Raw genomic sequence first — 18,971 nt, 5'->3', positions numbered from 1 at the left:
TTTTTTTCGATAATTCGGTTGGTGAATAGACTTGTATGATGGACCATATTTCTTTTTGTTTCCTATGTGGCAGTTTTATGTTGAGTATTACTATACGTTCCGATATTCCAATAAATTCCTCTATGTAGGGTTTCAGTTCTGGTTTTACTAAAAATCCTGTGCCATATTGGCCGGGTGTTACTCCTTTATAGTACATAAGAAAGCTGCCATGATCCTCTATATTTTCTCCGAGTCGTCTAACTTCACTAAGGCCCACAATGTCCCATTTTATGTGTGATAATGCTAGTTCTAGCTCGTTTAGACTTTCAGGAGTTCGAAGTGTTCTGGTATTTAATGTACACACATGTAGAAAGTTGTCTTTACTGGTTTTTTGTTTTGCTTGATTTTCTTTGTTCAGAGTTAGGGGGTATTGGTCGTTATCCCCTCGGGGACCAGCCGTCTTGGGGAATGTTGTTTTGTTTTGTTTGTTTGATAGTTTTGTATTAATATTTGGTTTTATTGTTTTCCGGTGGCCGGGGTTTATTAGTTTTTTGACTGTGAGTGGAATGCATGAGTGATTTTGGTTTGTTTGGCAGGCTGATTGATTTTGTCTTGCTTCTCGGGATTATTAAAGTTGTTTGGAGGTGTTGAGGGAGGTGACGATGGTAACCTTTTTCTTTTCTCCGTTTGATGTTCATTTTTTTCTTTTATTATAAGTTTGTCTTGTTTCAGGATAGCATATTTTCCTGCCTCTCGCGCTTCTATCAATTTTGGTATAAGTGCCTTTCTTTCTTCCAGAATTTCTTTTGTAAAATCTTCAGTTATCTTTAAGTTTTTTGGGTATGATTTTCTATTTCTGAGTAATTCGATCTTTCGCCATTCCAATGTTAGGGTTATTTTTATTGGTCTGTGTTTTTTCTCAGTCTTTTTTCCTAACCTTTCAACTTTACTAACTTCCCACTTGTCCCACTCGGTGCCTTTCTGTTTATTGTCCGAGCTGTTCAGTGCTTCCAAAACCGATGTCAAAAGTTCGGTGTTATTGTTTTCTTTTTCTTCTATTCCATGAATAATAACATTATTCTTTTTCGATATTGCTTCTAGGTTCTTTATTTTAGATTTCAGTATTGTGTTTTCGGCTTTCAGTTTCTCAGTTTCCTCTGTAATTGTTGTTAACTTGGCCTCAATTGTTGTTGTGATTGTATTTTGAACCGTTTGATTTATTGCATTAGTTTGTTTTTGGAATTCTTCCTTCATTTTGTTCCATAACAAATTAATCTGCTCTTCCATGCTGCTTTGCATGTTGGTTTCTTTGCAGTAACAAAACGTTTATTGTTGGGATGAAACGGAACGTAAATTATTTATTTTGCTCTGACAACACTGGTCTCCGCCCGACTTGACCTCCGGTTTATGTTATGTCAAATTTGACGTTTTAGTTTTGAGGTTATGTTCTATAATTTTCCTTTTTAGGTTTTAATCGTAAACATTGCGTATCACACTGATATTTTCACTTGGTTTCTTTTCTGAGGACTTCCTAAGAGTTATTGTTTGTAGTTTGGTGGTTTTTGCCTTGTTTACACAGAGGATGCAATTATTTTTTACGGAGAGCACTGACACTAGACTTCACTGTTAGAGCACCGGAACCGGAATCCTAAGAATTGGTGGGCGGATAAAGTGAAGGTACTCCGTGAGCTCGGCGTCAGTGAGAACTGGCGTGAATCCGCGCAGGACCGGACGGCGTGGTCTTGTGTTGGAGGCCAAGACTCATTTTGGGTCATTGCGCCAAACTAGTAGGCAGTAGTAAGGTTTTGATCTCGTTACGATACGATCTTAAGAGGATGGACGACCGCTTCTCTATAGACGTAGTCCCCATTTTCCTCCCTGGATACTGACGTTGTGGAAAATATTTTTAACATATTTTTTGTATATTAATCAAAGCTATGCTTTGTATACTAATCAAACCTTCGATATCAAGCGAACAAAACGCAACTATACCTCCACCTTACAGAAAACCGCAGCCAAGTAACACTTGACCCTACTCATAGTGTTGTGTTCCTGTCGGTGAGTAAGGTTGCCAGAGCTCAACGAGGGGGGTGGGGTTAGGGTCGGCAACGCGCATGTAACTCCTCTGGAGTTGCAGGTGTACATAGGCTACGGAGACTGCTTACCATCAGGCAGGTCGTATGCTTGTTTGCCACCGACGTAGTAGGGGTGTTCAAAAAAAGGAAAAAAAAACAAACAAAAATTGTTTTTTTTTGTCGAATTTCACAAAAAGTCATATAACATTTTTTGCTTCTGTTGCCATCAGGAATGCACCGTTAAAATCTATCTCAATGCTCACGGGCACCTTGTATAAAACGTATCAAAATCCCAAACTGTAGCAGATCATATTATAATTTCGCATAAGCAGAGTTTCCGCTCCGTACGTCCAATATGGTGGATTGAGTCGCCGATATTTCAACAGACCCCGCTGAAATGTGGGCATCGTCAGCAGAAAAAACTTATTTTATACGATTATGTAACGGGATTATTTGGTTGGATTAGGTTTGGTAAGGATAAACGTTTTGTTTACTTTATTCTGCATATGGTAAGCTTCTTTCTTGTTTTATTATGGTTTTTTTATCTTTGTTTTGACAATGTTTTTGGATAGAAGACAAGTTTTTATTTATGTTTTTGAGAGTGACAACAAATACAATTTATTTAAAAACACAACATAATATATAAAATTTAAAATCTAAATCTAAAAATAAATAAAACTAATCTTAAAATAAATAATTAAAAACTATCCCCCTGCGGCATGGTGCCGTAGATGCTGGCAGCATTTCCTCGTTGTATCGCAATACTTATTCTCTGTGCGAGGAAGCTGCCAGCTCTACGATCACCGGTAGTGTCTGCTATTTTTTTGGATAATTGATTTATTTTTGGAAATCGTATTCGGGGTCGAGACCCCTATATTTGATCTTTTTTAATTTTTCGGCCGCCTCTGCCGCCGCGCCGGCTTTTGTAGTTGTGCCGTGGAGATGAGACGGGGCTAGGGTGTCTATGTTTATGTTTTTTTAGCATAAACTATATTTGACTTATTGGAATAAATAAATAAAAAAATTAGAAATGACACAGTGTGATTATCGTATCCGACGCGCGAAACGCCCCTTACTAACCGGTTGAAGAATGGAACATAACAAAATTCCGATTTTGAAATAAAGCGTTATGTTATAGGTAGGTACGTTACCGTGCAATTAATTTTTTTAGTAAAATGTAAGAAAACGAATGATATATCATTTTATAACACCAATGGTACCTCCACAATTACAATTATCTTGTTAACATTGATGTAGATTTAACTTACACAGACTCTAACTTTAAAAAACGCGACCTTCTAGTAAACAATGTGTTTGAGGACCGTACACGCCTAGCCAAGATTCCCGCAAGTTCTTTATGTGAAACAATATGAGCGGGTCAGCTCCTTACGATGGTCGCGATAAACGAAATATTCAAAACGCAGAGCAAAACAGCTTGATCACTTCTTTTGCTGGTATATGCGAGTACAAAATGTTCGCTGGAACAAAAATCAGAACATAAACCAACTAGTTAGTAACAAAGAGTTAATTGATTATTTTAGACAGGTAGTATAAAGGGGGCCACTTATTACCAGTTCGCCGGACGATATCAGCCTGTCAGTTATTCGATAATCGCCGTGAGCTTCTTAAAAAAAAACGTGGTACGTTTATGGGCCGATTTTATTTTGTAGTCGAGTTTTGTTTTTCGTTAGATTTGAATAAAAATCGACTGGTTTAAATAGCTCCACATTCTTGGCTGAATAAATATCAAATCACAACTTTTTCCGAATAAAATGTGTGTAATTAGTTAATTACCATATATTTTTGTAATTCAGAGGCATATGGTGTAGCACTTATTATCGTTAGTTAGACATAAGTAAAATGCAAAATATAAATTTATTTCCTTACATTGACATTTACAAAAATGTAAAATATAAAAATGGTCAAAACATTTTTTTATATTTTAATGCAGTTTGATTTTCGAATTGATTAATTTTAATTTTATTTTATTTCAATTTTGAATAATGGTAATGTGTTATTTAATCTAGTATAAGTCATTGCTAACAATAAACTATATTATGAGCCTATTTAGACCTGAAAAAAATTATTTAATTTGAATTATTGTACAAAATAGGGCTATGTACACTTTGTATACTTACCAAACTCATTTTTTCTGTTTCTACTATTGGCAAAAAATTGGCATCAAAATACAAATTGTCCCTTATGACTGACCACGCTGATCACTTCTGTGCAGGGCCTTGTTTCTTCGAAGGGCAAACACGATTGAAGTTCCGGATCTGATTCCTTTCAGATGCTTCTCGATAAACGGATTATAAACATTTCGAAGGCAAATACAAAGGGATCAAAATGTTGAGGGAAGAAACTACGAGCTTAGTTCTGTTTTTTTTTGTTGGAAAAAAATCGCATGTATATATGTAGACTATACTGAGCAAGTTTTATTGGGTCTAGCGCCGAAATCAAGAAAAAAATGGCTGATTCATACATTTTAGCTGATACAGATATCAATGTTTTGTATGGTCCGTATATAAAAACAGATCGAGGTGTGCAAGATTTGTCTTTGACGTGTAGCATTTTCTATGTATTTGTGTCGTCATTACAGAGCCCCTAGTGTAAATTTATTCGATTTCGAAACGTGGCGTACGCGTTTTCGTTAAGTCTTATTTAGTATGGGATTTAGACACAGCGCGCCAAGTGGAACGTTTTGGAAACTCAAAATCCCATACAAAATGAGACAACGCAAACGCGTACGTCACGTTACGTCATCGAATAAATGTACACTAGAGGTACAGATTGTATTTTGTATGTAGTGAGTAAGAAGTACGACTCTGTGCTTGTTTCCCCCCGTAAAAATGGTAGAACGATTTGTACGGTCAGATATCGCTTGGGAGGACCCTTCCGACATGTCGGAAGCCGGTGTTGCTCGAAGGAAATGAATCATGTAAAAAGTAAACAGTGCCTAGCGCAAGGCAGTGTTTTCTCTGCGTTTGCAACCAGCCATTAACATATCAATATGTATTCCAACTCCATCCGATGGTGGTTTGAATTAAAGGATGTAGCGAGAACGATTTAAAGAGACGTAAAGCCAGGAAACAAGAAAGAAACAGAAGATAAGGCGTGCCGCGCAAAACTTGCGATGGATGATTTTGCGGTCGCGTGGGTTTTGACGTGTATGATAATTGATAACTAATTGACATCATTTTGATATCATGTGCATCTATATATATTCGTGAGCATGGCTAAGTTCGACCTTGAAATATCGCAACGAAAAATTATTACTTGTTTCTTCATTACTCTTTCTTCTACACCCGACGTCACACCAATTCTGTATTGTACTGACCTGGTAGGGCTATGATGGTCAGCTCTTTATCATTTGTCACCATGGCTGTCACGTTCTAACAAGTTTGTTTTGTGTGCAATAAATTATTTTTATCTTTATGTTTATACACGCCTTTAAAAAAGTTGAAATTTTAAACTTTAAAATATGCTTACAAGGAATAGTATGGAATACTATTTTTGACGACCGGTTTGGCCTAGTGGGTAGTGACTCTGCCTACGAAGCTGATGGTCCCGGGTTCAAATCCTGGTAAGGGCATTTATTCGTGTGATGAGCATGGATATTTGTTCCTGAGTCATGGGTGTTTTCTATGTATTTAAGTATTTATAAATAATTATATATTATATATATCGTTGTCTAAGTACCCTCAACACAAGCCTTATTGAGCTTACTGTGGGACTTAGTCAATTTGTGTAATAATGTCCTATGATTTATTTATTTATTTTATTTATACTTAGAAACTTTTTTCACCGCAACAGCTAGTAAAGGCTCTCTTTATATTTCAAAAACTGATGAGAAACTTGCACTTAATTCACAAGAGTGGCAAAATAACTAGATACTTTTGACATGTTAAATATGATAATGATAAAAAAATAATTTTACAGTGTGTTGTTTCCTCGCGTTGTTGTGGTACATAATTGTGTTTCACTCGGTTTGTAATCCTCATTCTTGGAAACTCTCGGAACGATCATGATTATACTTTTCAAACCACTCGATATGCTTATTCAGATTCAGATTCAGAACTTTATTCATAAAAATTAAGTATTTTACATCTCATTTTACAATATGTACAATAAACAACACAAATTATTCATTTTATACATTTTACAAATAGGTACGTACCTACTTGGTTGTTTGTGTGGTTGGGTTAGCCACTCCTATTGACAAAGTCATCTATGTTATAACACGCCAGTTCGATCAAGAGTGTTTTGAGTCTTTTATTGAATATTGTACAACAACAACAACAACAACAACAACTTTGGCCCGTTTTAAAAAAAAGCTGAATTTAGCGTCTGATCAAGTGATCAGACTGACTTGTTTATCTGTCAAATGATAAAAGAAAAAAAAAAGATTTGTCTAAATGTTTTTTGTTATTATTATGATTAATATACATTTGTAAATAAGGCACTATTGTATTAGAGTTACCTGTAGGGCTAAGATGGTCGGCTCTTTATCATTTATCACCATGCCTGTCACGCTCTAACAAATATGTAAGTGCGAAAGTGACACATGAATTGACGATTGAAAATGCGACCATGATACCACTGCTGTAAGGATAGGTTGCTAAGTGATAAAAAAAAATCCGCTACCTCTCCTGTCCCAGACCTCGCTGCGATGCAAACTAGTCTGGGTTTGACGTTTGGCCCTGTATTTAGCATATTAGGTTTAGATTTAGACTCCAGACTGAATATTAACTGCAGCCAACACTTCAGCTTCAAAGTGACGTAATTCAATATGTCTCATCTGGCGCTTACGCTCTTTTTGAGCAGATACGTATGCTGAAGGTAAATTTGTATGCATTCGCGCGGGCCAATATTTCCTTATACAAATTTAGGGTTTCCTGCATGAAATTTGATTACATAGTTTTCCCAATCATTAACGGTTTGTCATTACTAATATAAATAATAAAAAACTGGACAAGTGCGAGACGGCCCCCGTAACTTCTAAAATAACAGAATGAAAAATCTTAAAAAAAATATATGATATACATTGCCATGCAAACTTCCACCGAAAATTGGTTTGAACGAGATCTAGTATGTAGTTTTTTTTAATACGTCATAAAATTTAAAAAAAAATTCATCAAACCCATACGTGTGGGGTATCTATCTTAAAAAATGATATTTAGGTTTCTAATATCATTTTTTTCTAAACTGGATAGTTTGCGCAAGAGACACTTCCAAAGTGAAAAAATGTGTGTCCCCTCCCCCCCTGTAACTTCTAAAATAACAGAATGAAAAGTCTAAAAAAAATATATGTTTTTTTTTTTTTTAACAACAAATTTACACAGCATTACAGTATATACCAATGCATTGCGAAATTTAGGACAGAAAGTATATAAATGCATACACATAAGGTACAGAATACAATCTGGGACTAGGTAGGTCAATATTATTTTAAGTTATATATCCGTACACAAATAGAAGGGTATTGATCATTAAATTGTGATATAAATTAAAAATAAAATAACAATCACAGAAGAACCTTAATAACTAACTGAGGACGGACGGTCATCCATTGCCTCACAATGGTTTTTGCATTGCTCACAAATTTAAAGATAAAGATAAAGATAAAGATAAAGATATATTTATTTGCAAAATGTAGTGGTAAACATAGTTGGTCTGTAAGTAATTTTAAGTGCGTACATTTTACTTAATGAAGCATGCAAACTTTCCTTATTAACTAGGTACTATAACTAAGTATAGCATATAAAAAATTTGAACAATATAACCATGCATTATAATCATATACTTAACATTAATTAATTTATATCTAAGATTTACAAAATATTATAATCATTATTCATTATTATTTATTAGTTTAAACAAGTTAATTTAAATATTCATCAATTCTATAATAACACTTATCCAAACAAAATTTATATAATTTATATTTAAATTCAGGCATGTCGGAATCCCTTATTTCTACGGGCAAATTATTAAATATTTTTATAGACATACATAGCACATTGCTTGCAAAGAATGCTGTCTTTGAGTGGAATGGGTAACATAGATCAGTGCCGTTTCGAGATTGATATATTGTAGTAGATGCCTTATTTCTAAATAAACCTAAATTATATTTGACAAATAAACTTATCTCATAAATGTATAATGAGGGTAGTGTCATCACTTTTAATTTATTAAAAAGACTCCAACTACTGGCAAAAAGATCGCGATATACATTACCATGCAAACTTTCACCGAAAATTGGTTTGAACGAGATCTAGTAAGTAGTTTTTTTTAACATGTCATAAAATTAAAAAAAAAAAAACATCAAACCCATACGTGTGGGGTATCTATGGATAGGTCTTCAAAAATGATATTTAGATTTCTAAAATCATTTTTTTCTAAACTGAAGAGTTTGCGCGAGAAACACTTTCAAAGTCAAAAAAAAATGTGTCCCCCCCCCCCCCCCCTGTAACTTCTAAAATAACAGAATGAAAAATCTAAAAAAAATATAGGATATACATTACCATGCAAACTTCCACCGAAAATTGGTTTGAACTATCAGGCGGGCCGTATGCTTGTTTGCCACCGACGTAATATTAAAAATATATATTCCGACAAAAACTTACCACTGCAAAATCTGTACATGAAGTTGAAAATTCATTTCTCTTCTGTTCAGCACGCTCGACTCGCTTGAAGGAGCAATTATCGATTCCTGTACCTATCTAGAGTATTTAAACCAGTTATTCTGTGAAATACAATGCTTTTCTGTTATAATTTACACAGAAATGATATTGTTTTCGGTACAAATATCTATACAAAAAAAACCCATACTGACGGACAATTTACAGCTTAAACTATTGAAGGTAGATTGAAATTTGAATCATGTTTTATTCAAATGTTCATGAAGAAAGGTATTTTGGAATATTTTTGGCGCCGAGTATAATTTTATTCCATTCGGCGTCGAGACCCTTGGTCCGTGGGGCCCTGGTGTCCTGAGTCTCTTCAAAGACCTGTCAAAGAGACTCAGAGATGCCACAGGAGACCGAAGAGCTGGCAGCTTCCTCGCTCAGCATATTAGTTTATCAATCCAACGAGTAAATGCTGCCAGCGTTTTTGGTACTATGCCGCAGGGGTCGTTTTTAGATTGAGTATAGTTTTATTTTAGATATATTTAGTCTTATTTTAAATTAAGTTTAGTTTATAATTATAATTTATACTTTCTGACTATTATAAGTTTCATTATGTAAAATTATACATATGAGAGTCGATATGGAATAGCGGAGGTTTGTAAAATATAAAATATTTTTCATTTCTCATGCTCTAAAAGAGGGTCATTGTTGTTCTAAAAAGTGTGCAAAAAGTGATACGTTTCTGCACTAGAGCCTTCTACTTTCCAAATACGATTTTGTCAAAAAAATTTCTTTAAGTAATTGAAATTTACTAAGAAAAACACATGTAGACAATCTACTATATTTCACTATTTCTCATTATAATAGGTCGCCACTATGTCCCCTATAAGCGAAAAATGTTCAATTTGAGGAGTCAAAAATCGATGATTTTGTCCGAGCTAATAATTGATTTTCGCACAACATGGAGTTGAAACTCTTAAGGTCCTCTTGCATTGTGTTTCCTTTGATCCACGCTTAAAACTCGATACCTGGAAGTACTTCAATGAAGGAATTCCTGGAAAAACTCATTTCTCGTTGGTTAGTTTATTTCTCATTCCTAGAATCATTCATATTATTTTTTTAACAGAAATGTCTGCGAACGATGCTATTAAGCTTGGAATAAATATAAAAGTGGAAAAATTACTGCCTTGGGTAAGACTTGAACTCACGGCCTCTGGATCGATACTCCAGCGCTCTGCCATCTGAGCCACCAAGACCTCATCCATAGGCAGCAAATTTTCTCACCATATGGGTCTAGGGGACCCTAGCGACATCTACCGTAAGAACATTACACTTCTTAGACGGCTACCGGAGTTCCAAGTCATATTGGAAATTCACCAGTAACGGTGTGCTACCCATACTAAATTAATCTTAACAAGCAGAGACGTCTGCATCGTTCGCAGAACTATTAAGCTTAGAATAAATTTATTCATATGAATCCCATCTGACTAAATTTCAACAATATATGGTTTCAAAGGTAAATAAATAACTAAATAATTTGTGGATAATCTTACACAGACAGTCATAGCCCCAAACTAAACAAAGCTTGTACTATGGGTACTAGGCAACGATATACATACGTATACAGATAAATACATACTTATATACAGGGGTCGGAAAAAAAGTGCGGATGACGTAAAAATGACGTAATCTTGCACACAGGATGATGTTTGAGTTTGTATTTAAACTTCCGTGTGACATGTAGTAACAAATTAGTATTAATGAAGTAACAAAATAATCGTAAATAAATCCATGGAATTAATAATACATTTATGCATTTTTTTATGAAATTACGGAAGTTTTCATTTTGTAGTTGCACCCAGGGTATATTTGCTGCTATCATAAAATTTGTAAGGTTCATATTAAATTCACTTTGCCCTTTTTAGGGTTCCGTAGCCAAATGGCAAAAAACGGAACCCTTATAGATTCGTCATGTCCGTCTGTCTGTCCGATTCTGTCACAGCCACTTTTTTCCGAAACTATAAGAGCTATACTGTTCAAACTTAGTAAGTGGATGTATTCTATGAACCGCATTAAGATGTTCACACAAAAATAGAAAAAAAAACAATAAATTTTGGGGGTTCCCCATACTTAGAACTGAAACTCAAAAAATCGTTTTTCATCCAACCCATACGTGTGGGGTATCTATGGATAGGTCTTCAAAAATGATATTGAGGTTTCTAATATCATTTTTTTCTAAAATGAATAGTTTGCGCGAGAGACACTTCCAAAGTGGTAAAATGTGTGTCCCCCCCCCGTAACTTCTAAAATAACAGAATGAAAAATCTAAAAAAAATATATGATATACATTACTATGCAGACTTCCACCGAAAATTGGTTTGAACGAGATCTAGTAGGTAGTTTTTTTTAATACGTCATAAAATTAAAAAAAAAAATTTTTCATCAAACCCATACGTGTGGGGTATCTATGGATAGGTCTTCAAAAATGATATTTAGGTTCCTAATATCATTTTTTTCTAAACTGAGTAGTTTGCGCGAGAGACACTTCCAAAGTGGTGAAATGTGTGTCCAAAGTGGTAAAATGTTGAACAAGATCTAGCAAGTAGATTTTTTTTTAATACGTCTCAAATGGTACGGAACCCTTCATGCGCGAGTCCGACTCGCACTTGGCCGCTTTTTATTTTCTACGTTTCCGACATGTTTGGCTGTCTCCAAATGTCTTTTAATATTGCTTACCTTCGTTGGTACATCTTGATTACAGCAAGAGCAGTATACGTGTTTGTCACGTACCTCTAAAAACGGAAAATTGCCACAATATTCGAGTAAAGATGACATTTTAGAGCGTTTTCTTATACATTAGTAAATATAAATTTTAGCTAAATATAATCGTGAAGATACAATAGCTAAACAATAACGAAGTCAATTTATTGTTCATCTGATTGACAATGTGTCAGTCAAAAACGTACATACTCATTTCAAGTGGCGATATCGTTTAATAAAGAGGTTGATAAATGATAAGTGATAATTGTTTATGAAAATCAAAAATACTATTTGAAATCATCCTATAAGTGGTTTGACGTCATGTGCACTTTTTGTCCGACCCCTGCTTATATACATAGAAAATAACCATGACTCAGGAACAATCTGTGTTCATCACGCAAATAAATGCCCTTACCAGGATTCGAACCAAGGACTTTCTAGGCTGGTTCACTACCCACTAGGCCAGACCGGTCGCTATAAAAAAAGTATCCAGAAATTATAATTTATGATAAACATCTAAGTAAAACTATTCCCCTAGTGTAAATTTATTCGATAGCGAAACGTGACGTATGCGCTTGCGTTAAGTGTAATTTTGTACGGGTTTTTGAGTTTCCAAAACGTTCCACTTGGCGCGCTGTTTCTAAATCCCATACAAAGACTTAACGTCACGTTTCGCTGTCGAATAAATTTACACTAGGGGCTTAGCTCAAATTAAGCTTGTACTACATTTTAGGAACACATGTTAATACTTAGGATGAACCTACAGAAAGGCGTCCAGTCAGTCGACTCAAATACGCTCCCTTTACAGCGAGATCTTCTCCCATCCTTTCGATGTGACCCAGCCAACGGAGACGATGTACTTTGGTCTCGGATGTACGAAATGTTATTCAATATTTATTATTTACCAATCATTTTTCTGTGAAGGGAAACATAGTGAGTAAGCCGGATTAATCCTAATAAGGCTTAGTTTCCCGGTAGGAAGGTCAAATGGCAGTCGCTTTCTTAAAAACCAGTCTCTTGGATTTAGTTGCCAGGCGGATTCTAAGTTTAAGTGTTTTTATGTAAGACCTAACATAGGATCTATCTTAGTTTTTCAGATTATCTAATAAAATATGGATCTGAAATAAACAGATTTTATTTGAATTTTTTTTAAGCGAGATTAGAGAAGTTAGATTAATAAAAGAGGGCGAAAGTCCGGGAAATTAAAAGGAAAACTTGCACTGGAAGATTTGGCCATCGCGCGGGTTTATACCTTTTATATCAATTACTCTGAAAATATACATCTGCTTAAGAGTCCGCAGCAAGCTCGGCCGAATTTCACGTTCTCATACAAAAGGAGTCTCGTTCTCTTTTTAAAACTACTTGTCGGATTATAATGAAACTTTGCACTTATAATGACATGAGGTATATCTATGTCTGTTATTACGTAATAGCTCCAGATTATAGTGAAAACTTTAAATTCGCTGATTTTTTTTACTACGGTATCTGAATTTGAAACTAATTACAGGCATACATATATTATCGTATTGTACGTCGCGAATCGCCTAGCGTGGTATGGGCATGTGATGCGGAGGGATGAAAGTCATGTGATGAGAAAGGTATTACGAATGAATGTGGAGGGAACGGCAGAGGAAAACCTAGGAAACGGTGGATGGATTGTGTGAGAAATGACATGAAACAAACGCGAGTGAACGATAAGATGTCGGGTGACAGAAAGATATGGAAGGAAAAGACATGCTGCGCCGACCCCATATGAATGGGATAAGGGCAAGCGAATGATGATGACGTACAAGGTTACAGAGCATTCATAAAGCTAGTCGTTTTAAAATGAGAGCGTAGCTACGTTTGTAAAGAGAACCGAGCTTGCTACGGACTCTTAATTTTCTCATCAGTTGACTAACACCTGTAAAAATTCATTAAATGCATTATCCTCCGTAAATCATCTTTCATCAGATCCGTTTCCATGTATTTTGACCGTTAACATAGAGAAAACAGTCGTATACCTATAAGTGGGCGTTTGTTTATCGTGCCACTTTTTTATATGACCTTTTTGCCAATTTTGTGTAATTTTTAGTCAGGATAGAATAGAATAGAATAATTTATTCGCAAGAATATGTATGTACACAGGTCTCCTAATAAATAGTGAGTAACAATATACAGTCATTTGGCATGCTTTTAGGAATATCGAGAGCATTTAATTAATTTACATGTCCAGATACTCCTTAACTTACTCGGAACTTTTCATCTTTATAGATCCTTAAGTGTCCCTAAATTTCCATCTATTTTCTAAAATTTCCTTTTTGTTACCGCAATGGAAATGGTAACACAATAGGAAAAAAATCTGGGACATTTTTATCCCATTAGGATTGAAAGAGCTCGCGATTCTGAGTAGAAAAAACACAAAATTTATAAAAAAAATACAAAATTTATGACGATCAGACGGTGGCATTTTTTTTAGAGTATCGCTCTCAAACGTCTGTAACGATTTCGATGAAATTTGCTATATGGGTGTTTACGGAGGCGAAAAATCAATCTAGCTCGATCTTATCTCTAAGAAAACGCGCATTTCTGAGTTTTTATATTTTTCCGAGCAAAGCTCTGACTCCCAGATATTAATATATTCAATGAAAATAAATAAAATCTCCAACTCTTAACATATACCTTTAATTCAATTTAATGCAGATTACACATTCATGAGCGTTACGTAATAAAGTCACATTTGGAATTATCGAATACTTTACAACCTTACAATTTTAGTGAGTACAATTTACAATTAATGGAGATGAATTTAATTCGTTAATCATCGTCGAGACAAAACCTGAGTGAATATTTGTACTTAGAAATATATGAAACCTCGCGGGTAAGCCGCAGAACGTATTATAAATTGTGCCTACTGGCCTAGTGGGTAGTGACCCTGCCTATGAAGCCGATGGTCCCGGGTTCAAATCCTGGTAAGGGCATTTATTCGTGTGATGAACATGGATATTTGTTCCTGAGTCATGGGTGTTTTCTATGTATTTAAGTACTTATAAATATTTATATATTATATATATCGTTGTCTAAGTACCCTCAACACAAGCCTTATTGAGCTTACTGTGGGACTTAGTCAATTTGTGTAATAATGTCCTATAATATTTATATTTATTTATATAAAACAATATTTTAGACCAAAGCAGCTAATTAAAAATTACACGCTAAAATAACTGCGGTTTTGGTTTTAATATTTTTACAATTTACTTGTTGCAAAAATAAATGAATAATTAGAATTGTTCATCATTGAAGTGGTTACTTTGACGTTATTTGATATTTTCATAATTATATATTGTAAATTATAACAAGGTAGTTTTGAATTTCTTGCGATTAGAACACAATTTACTATGCGTGATTTTTTTTTTTATGCGTGAAGGTATGATTTAATTTTGACATTATACGAAAAGTTTATTACTCACAAATAATTAATGTATTACAAATATTATGGGACAATCTTTACACAAATCGGCCTAGAGCCACAGCAAGCTCAATAAGGCTTCTATTATAGGTACCAGACGGTGATATATATAATAGATAGATATAGATAAACACTTTTAAATACATAAAAAAACTTCCATAACTCAGGAACAAATATCTGTGATGAACACCCAAATAAAAAACGTTCACTACCGACTAGAAAACCATTAAAAATACTATAGGTACATAAATACGGCGTTTAAAGTCAAAAGTTTTATAAAAATGCAATAGTAAATGCCAGCAAAGAATTACACCACATTGTTACACTTACTTAAATTTTTCGTCGCTATTGGCGACATGTTTCGAACCCATCGGGGGCCCTTCCTCAGGCTTGAATGTTCGCGTCAGCTGCACTCCGTGCACTGCGCGCCGCGAGCTTCACCGATTTGTCTGCGCGTGCGCTCGAAACATGTCGCCTATTATACATATAGCGTTGAAAAATTCAAGTGAGTGTAAACGTGGTATCTAAATATTTTAGAATATGTCTCACGAAAGTTTAATTTTGATGACACAACCATTGTTCAGTACAAAAATCCACTACCAGGTATCGTTCACTATCGGCCCGATTCGAAGAATGATTAAGACACGTTTAAGATCTTGGAAAGATCTTTAAAAGGTCGATAACTAAACGACATGTCAAAATTGACGTGTATTTCGATTTCGCTGTGATCCCAATAAGATCTATCTACGATATTTCTAACGTCAAATTGACATTGGTTGCCCGAATCGAGCTGCTTCTGTCAATTATACGACATACAAACCGAACTTATCGTTATCGTATCTCATTCTTCGAATCAGCCGTATGTTATATAAAGAAAATTAAAGCACTTCGTTCTTAAAGTTGAAAATACCAAAAGAAAAGGTTGAAATTGTTCCAAACAGAACAGTTGGAAGAAACGCAAATGTTTTCGAGAACTTCACAACTTTTCAAGGTATCCACCCGAAAAGTTACCAGTTACCAAAAACTTAATTAATTTAGTCCTTTAAAATATCTTTAAAGATTGATGAATTAAATTTAACGACTTTTAACATTTATTTCAACTCTGAAATTAAAACATGTATTTTGTAAATTAATTGACTGGAGTACAGTTTTAAAAGTTAAATTAACTGGTTGACTAAGTTGTATTAAATTTAACCTTGCAGCTCTATCGGGAAATGGATATTCATCAGTCGCTTTAAATTGGATATAATAATATAATATTTAACCCCTTAAATAATCAGGTTAAAAAAACATTCATAGTCCTAAAAATTCAGCATAAGAAAATACTAATGATATAAGTTATACAAATGATCATGTTATAAGTTATTTCCAAAAATGTCCGATTTTATATTTGGAAGAGGTGGTTTTCTAGAAATACAAGTAATATAACGCAATGAAGAAACAGATTTAAAATATTACTTTAAGGTATATTTTTATTTGAAAGTGTAGTGTAGCCATAATTGTGTGTTTTTAGTTTAAAGATATATTTAATAATAATATGTATGAGACAACAGTTGTCTGAAAAACAATTATTTTTCATATCATAATAATAAAAATCACGATAATCATGTTTTAATTCAGAGTTAACATCAGATTAACTAATTTAATTAACTATTTTATTTAACTGTATTGACAATATGTTTTGAACATTTTGATTAGCACTTACACTAAGATGACAAGCTCTTGTGTTTTGAAAAAAGAAATAAATCAGTCTTATTATGAGTAACACAATTTGTGGAAGCAAAATAAAAACGGTAATTTAAAAAAAATTGGCATTTAAGTATTATAATATACTAAAGCAGAGAATAAAATACTTATTTCAATAAAACACAATTAGGGGACGCCGGGTATGATTGTGACAGAAGTTAGTTGTCACAGCGGCTATAAGAAAATACAAAACGAACGTAAAAGTTTATGGACTCATTCATTACGGCCTCTTGCGATCTTTTGACACCAGTAGATGAACTTATTCTCACTCAGAAAGAAGAGAGCAAGCTCTTAGTGGTGGAGAGGAAAATTTGGCGGAAGATTCTGGGGCCTATCAGAGATGAAGATGGAACTTGGATGCGTAGGAAGAATAGGGAGCTAAAGGAGCTGGTTGCGATGCCCAATATAATTGGCGAGATCAAAGCCACACGACTCCGCTGGCTCGATCACCTAGAGAGGATGGGAGAGGATCGTGCTGTGAGAAGAGCGTATGTGGGGCACCCGGGTGGAAAACGTTCGTCTGGGCGTCCCAGATACCGCTGGAGTGACGAAGTCTTAAAATACCTGTTCGCCCTGGGAATACCCAAGTGAAGTGGTGCAGGATAGGGCAGAGTGGCGCTCTCTTGTGTCAGAGGCCAAGATCCTGTTTGGGTCACTGAGCCAGTGAAGTAGTAGTAGTAATAGATGAACTTATTCATTCGTTAATTATTGGTTATGATTGCTGTGACAACCAACCTCTGAGGCAACCATACCCAGTTTGCTCTAGTATCTTTATGATGTTAATGCATTTAAAACTTCTGATCCATGAAGCGCGGTTTTTATTTTCATTTTGTGGTCGTTTTTCTTCACAGATTTCGATAAAATTTGTTGGATAGATAGAGTACCCTATTCTGTACATAATAAGCGCAATTTCACCGTACCTATCTTCTAAAAATCTTTAGTCCATTAAAAAGCGTATAGTATTATAAATAATAAATAAAATAACCGCTGCCCCGCTGCTGGCAGCACCCTAGGTTAGGTTTTTTATAAAGTGTTTACATTTATTTTGTATTCTTTTGTAAGTGTTTTTATTTTAAATAGCTTAACCCAAGTTTTTAAATGAATAAAGAGAAATAGAATAATTATTTATTTTACCCATGATGAGAAACTCTTCAATCCAGTTAAATTTAATTCAAAATTAACGAACAAAAAACGACGGCAAAACGAAAAGCGGCCCAAATACCAACTTTAAGAAATAAATGATAGATAATATTCACATTGTCACATTACCAATAAGTTGCCTGGTTAAATGTGTACGAACAGTTTTAAATAATTATATTTTATTTTTGTTATTTAATCTGTGATGTCGAAACAGTAATGCAGCTGCAGTTCACCTAAAGGGAAGTCTATCAGTGTTTTGTGTGTGTTATGCTTTGTTTGCTCCGGTATCTGGAGGCCTACCGCGAACCACGTTCGACGTGTTGCCTCTCTGTCGCACTTGTAAATTCGTACGTAAGCGTAATAGGAAGGTAACACGTCGAACGTGGTTCGCGGTAGGCCCTCTGTTACTAAGACGTTAGGGTTTCATATTATTAATCAGCCTGTATTGAGCAGGTTATTTTTTCTAGCAAACTACTAATATTAATAAACATGGATAATTTATTATGTGATTTATATTTCGGTCGATTTTTATTTAAGTGCGATTTTTTTTATTAAATTTTTTATAAGGTTTGGTACGGTTTAGAAGCTCTTCATTCGGGGCGCGCGGGATAAATACGAAAACCCAATTTGGCGAAAAATTATCCGTTGAGTTTATTGAACTATTATTTACTATTATACAACCGGCACAGAGATTCAGTATTATGCGCCATGAGTTGTTGTTGTTTTGACAACAAACTATAGAAGCGGAGCGTGAATCTCGCGACCTAAACGCGTAAGCGCCATGAATTTTTTTGGTCGGTACAGGTTGCGATTGCGACAAATTCATTGTTTGGTATGGCTTCTCTATAGTTATAATAACTGAATGGTTGAGTTACGAAAATACGAATACGTTTTCGTAATTCAGATGAAGATTTTGTACGGAATACAGTAAAATTGCGCTTACATTGTACAAAATAGGGAAGTATATTCTTTTTTCCTCAGAATTCGATGAAATTTGGTGAATGTTCACCAAATTTCATCGAATTCTGAGGAAAAAAAAACTACAAATAAAAAAAAATCGGCCTATTTTATAAATGCAGTAACATCAAAATGTGATTTCATTTGACTCTGTAAATTTTCTACGTGTGAATAATATTCATAATAAATTTATATTGATGCCAACATAAATTTGCTTTATTTCAGTCTTGCTTTGTT

This window comes from Cydia pomonella, chromosome 24 (genome assembly GCF_033807575.1).
Source record: "Cydia pomonella isolate Wapato2018A chromosome 24, ilCydPomo1, whole genome shotgun sequence".
Classification (NCBI taxonomy): Eukaryota; Metazoa; Arthropoda; class Insecta; order Lepidoptera; family Tortricidae; genus Cydia; species Cydia pomonella.
This window is presented reverse-complemented; position numbering follows the sequence as displayed.